Here is a 5,506-nt window from a genome sequence, read left to right as displayed (position 1 = left end):
ATTCCCGAGTGTGGCTCGGGGTTAAATTTCAGAGCCAAAAGCGGTAACCCCAAGCCACACTCGGGTTACCACTAGGAAGATCGCTGGATCCTGGTAGAGGGGTTACTTACCTTGTCACCGGGATCCAGCGATGTATCTCGGTGGTGTGCAGCGGCGGATCCTCTCCGTGCCTCGGCTTCCGTCTCCTGCGACGTGACGTTCGCAGGGGGGTGGAACACACACTGATACAATTCAAAATAAAAAAAATCACATTAGTTTGCCCCCCAGTGCCCTTTCCTGCAGTTTTACTGTATATATATATATATATATGTATGTACTGTGTATATATATATATATATATATATATATACATATACATATATATATATATATATATATATATATATATGTATATATGTATATATATATATATGTATACATACATGACATGCATACTTTAACTTATTTAGAGTTTTTTATTATATTATAATTTATGATTTTGTGTTTCAAACTTTATCATACCCGAGATGTTATAAAGAAGAACGCACAGTAAAAAAAAAATCATGTGTAAATAGTTGGTTTGGGCTGCTAATTTTTAAGAATTACATGCAAAATAATGGTACCGCTTTCAGCACCTAAAATCCGAAGGAATCATACCGCCAGGGAGGTTAATGACGATAGCATGCAGTACTGTAAAATTGTTGGCATCTGGTATTCATGGGTACCGCAATCATTTTCTGATTTGTTGAGGTAAGTGTATGGAAGCCAACAAAACAGTTCCTTTGATCTTCCAACAACTACTGTTTTACAGATTTTAGCTTATAAATAATGCAACTTGTCACTTGAGTAATAGAACAATACCACCAAAAGCAAATGACAGGCAGAAAAATGGGAAATAAATATTTCATGGTTATACAGTTGTTTTTTCTGAGTTTGCATTGCATCAGTAGAATCAGGTATCATTACTAATGTAGCCCAAACTCCTAAAATCTATTTCTTGTGCAGTAATGTAATAGGTATTGCCGGTTTGCTTATTGGGTAAGTTTTGCCATTTTCAGCATGACTGCTGGAGCCCGGAGATTTTGTGGTAATCTGGGTGGGAGGAAATCTCCAATCCTGGGACCAGGATTTAGGAATAGCCAGGACACTGATTGTGCAGGTGGGTTCTGGGGTTTTTGTAAGAGTCAGGACCATGGTTCTGGGCTCCACCCTCCCGAAAAGTCCAGGTGTACAAGGGAGAAGTGAAAGGGCTGCACAGTGCCATCTGACAGAGCAGACAGAGGACCCAAGCCTGTGGGCTGGAGCAGCAAGGAGGCTGTGAAAGAGAGTGCCAGGAGAGATACAGAGTGTGTACGGAGCAAGGATACTGTTACATGGTCAAGAGGATAGAAACCCAAAGCCTGAGCAGCAGTGCTGACCAGAGAGCCAGACGGCTTGGTATTTTTTGTTAACATTGTTGCTGTGTAAAGTATTCCCTGTATGGGAATCCTGGATGGATTGGTAATTTTTGTTTAGCTTTTTCACTTTTTTTTAGCACCGATCACTCTACTGGTGTCACTGGTACCCAAAAAAAGTGTCACGGGTTAGTGTCAGATTTGTCCGCCGCAATGTCGCAGTCCTGCTAAAAAACACTGATCTTATGTCCAGATTTCAATTTTTCCAGTCTTTAAAATTGCTTTCTATCCACAGACATTTATGTTGTCAACTGATCATGCATTTGTTCAGGATTGGGGCAGCCACAGAGACTGCCAGATAGGGTCTGGATGATTGAGCAGTACAGCATATCAGGCTATGGTACTTTGGAGAGCTCCCATTTTTCCTCTTTGTTTCTAATTTTGCTATCACTAATATTTTTCCTAGTGGTCTATGAGGCACTATATCTTTTTTAACCTTGCAGTCATGTCTGATTATTTGGTAAGAATACTCGACCACTCTTTATTGTTTTGGGGTGCTAGGCGGGCAGAGGTTAGACCAGAAAGCAGGCTGGTAGGCTTTCTGCAGAGCAAGGTTAGGGTATTTGATTTTTTACAGTTGCAGTTTTTTTTCTGAGACCATCATAGTGTGGTCAGACATGGTGGCCAGGACCACTTGGCAGCTGGCTTGGTCCATAGACAAGCTAAAAAAATAAAAATCAGAATAAAAGTAGATAGGGAAGTATCAAGGTTTTTTGTGCAGAATGGCGCCCTGGCCTTGCAGCATGTGAAGCTGGAATATGACATGTGACAGTACCTTCATTTGAATTCTGTGGCCACAGTTATGTGGTTCCTGGGTCTACAAGATGCATCCAGTGTGCTGTCAGGATTTGAAGGCACATATAAGCATAAGGAGTCACACCTGTGCCTAGAGATAGGATGAACACCCCCACCCAGTTTGGTTCGCACCAGAACAGCCGAACATCGCAAAAAGCTCGGACCTGAATGCCAAACCCCATTGGAGTCTATGGGACCCGATCTTGACAAATCAAAAGCCCCTATTTGAATGCTTATATGCAAGTTATTAGCCATAAATAGCCTATGGGGGCCCAGGTATTTCCCTGGGGGACATGTATCAATGCATTTTTTTTTTTTAACAATGTTTTTTAAAGAAGCAGCGATCTTAATGATGCTTAAAGTCTGCCAGTAAAGTGGCACATCTGTAGCATGTATAGAACATGCTGCAGCATAAATGGGGTTTCTAAAGAAAAAAAATGCATTTAAATGTACTTCGCAGCTGCAAGATATTGCTGGCCCCCTTGTGGGTCGGGGACATCACAAGGGGGCGGTGCCACCAGCTGAGGTCGCCAGTTGGCTCTGCCCCATACCTATATAAGAACTGTCAAACAGCAGAGCCTGCAGTACGCGGCCAGCCTTCATTGACGGCGGAGAGGTTTCGTTTTTTCTTTTTTCAGGGCCGGTGGTGGCAGCGGGAGGCAGATCTACATTGGGGGACATTGTTTTTTTAATTATTTTTGAAAATCTTTTGGGTGAATGTGTAGGGATACAGTGTACCCCATACTCATTCACATAGGGGAGATAAGATCTGGGGGCCCCCTTGTTAAAGGGAGCATCCAGATTCTGATAAGCCCCCTACCCGCAGACCCCCACAACCACAGCCCAGGGTTGTCAATAAGAGGCCCTTGTCTCCATGAAAATGAGGACAAGGTACTTTGGGCAGGGGGGGGGGGGGCAGAGCTGGATAAGGCTCTGGTATGGATTTTGGGGGGAACCCTACGCCATTTTTTTTTTTTTATTTTGTATTGCCGGGAATTTTTTTTTTCAGGTGTCAGTGGGAAAAACTAATTTGTAGGATTGTTGACATACATTAATTAACAGTAATTGAGACACCCTGGTGTTACACTTGAACACCTTAGCAATAATCCAAACCTTACAATTGAAGGTATACTTTTATAGCTAAAGCAGATCTATAATGTCAAAACAACACACCAATACTGAAATACCCAGCTTGTATGATGTTCTGAAATGCTAGAGACACATCCTAAAAAAGCATTAATCTCTTGTATTAGAAGAAACTTCTCAATTCTTAGTACAAAGATACAATTCATTTATGGGCTTTTTCTTTACCATTTAAGATACCATGCTGGCTGAATATTACAGAACACGTATATAATATTGTGATTCTATAGGCCTACTTTAACTGTGAAAACACAGGTAAAACTAAAGTAGAGACTAAGGAAATGATAAATGCGTACATTTCACTACAAATGGCATAACAATGCACTTAGTGTAAAGTAATGCAATTTAAAGTGAAGGATTGATGTCATTCTAACAAAGAGCATAATAGATTATTATCTTAGATTGCTTAAAAGAAAGTGACGTGTCTAGCAATTGAAAATCAGCAGAGAGATTTCAGTAGCTTAAAAAAAAAATTAAAAAAATACATATACAGTATATTTTTCTTCTAAATTTTCCCTGAAGAGAGCATATTTTGCAGTTGATTTGTTATTGCTTTCAAAATCCAAATGAAAACTTGAGTTTTACTTTTCTTATGCATTTTAACTTAACTGAATAAAATAAATTTTAGCTAATGTGGTCATACATATACAAGCACAGCAAGTGACAGAAAGCAGGAGAAATGATACTACAGAAACAACAAACACTTAGGGCTCCTTCACGCTGGTGTCTGTGGGGCAGTAAAAACAAGCAGCTGAGTTAACATTTAACTGCCCCCCAGCCACCCACTAGAATTCTAACATTACAGCCTGACAGGAATGTACAATTGCCACAACAATTTTAATTCAGACTGCAGAGTTTTACAGGCAGCAATGCCTGTCAAACTCACTAATTGGGATCAACGGGGAAAACCACAACCATGAGCCAACTGCTTGGCTTGCACACTGTCTCACAATGTAAAATTAACATTCAGCAATGTAAAAAAAAAGTAAATAGCAAAAAATAGCACAGTGGATCGCTTCACTGATCAGGGTAAAGAGTCAATGAGGTAGGCTTTTTACCATGTGATCAGCTGTGTCCAAACACAGCCAATCACATGTAAACAAATGCCTATTATGCATTTTTTTCCTTAGCGCTGTCAGTGTCTGAGAAGAGGAAAGCCAATAACCGGCTTTCCAATTAAAGGGGACATTTACCACCTGACTATCAGTGCAGCACATCAGAGTCCATCAGTGCAGCATATCAGTGCCGACTATCAGTGTCCATCAATGCCGCCTTATCAGTGTAGCTGCATCAGTGCCCATCAATGCAGTTTATCAGTGCCCACCAGTGCAGCCTCATTACTCCACATCAGTGCCAATCAGTGCCCATCATTGCAGCCCCATCAGTGCTCATCAGTGTAGCCTCATATGTGCCCATCAATGCAGCCTCATCAATTACCATTAGTGCAGCCTATCAGAGCCAATTAGTACAGCCTCCTCAGCAAACATCAGTGAAGAAGAAAAATTACTGATTTGCAAAATTGTATAACAGAAACAAAGAATCAAAATTGTTGGTCTTTTTTCATTTGTTTAGCAAAATACCCAGTAATGAATAAATACCACCAAAAGAAAGCTCTACCTGTCTTCAAAAAACGATAAAAATTTCATATGGGTACAGTGTTGCATGACCACACAATTGTCATTTAACCTCCCCGGCGGTATGATTCTTTCGGATTTTAGGTGCTGAAAGCGGTACCATGTAATTCTTAAAAATGAGCAGCCCAAACCAACTATTTACATATGATTTTTTTTTCTGTGCATTCTTCTTTATAACATCTCGGGTATGATAAAGTTTGAAACACAAAATCATAAATTATAATATAATAAAAAACGATAAATAAGTTAAAGTATGTATGTATATATATATATATATATATATATATATATATATATATATATATATATATATATATATATATATATACATCTACACATATATATATATATATATATATATATATATATATATATACACACACAGTGCCTTGCGAAAGTATTCGGCCCCCTTGAACTTTGCGACCTTTTGCCACATTTTAGGCTTCAAACATAAAGAGATAAAACTGTAATTTTTTGTGAAGAATCAACAACAAGTGGGAC

Source organism: Pelophylax lessonae, assembly GCF_965119305.1.
Source record: "Pelophylax lessonae genome assembly, chromosome: 1".
In the NCBI taxonomy this organism is placed as follows: Eukaryota; Metazoa; Chordata; class Amphibia; order Anura; family Ranidae; genus Pelophylax; species Pelophylax lessonae.
The sequence above is the reverse complement of the archived record's forward strand: the minus strand, read 5'-3'. Positions refer to the sequence as shown.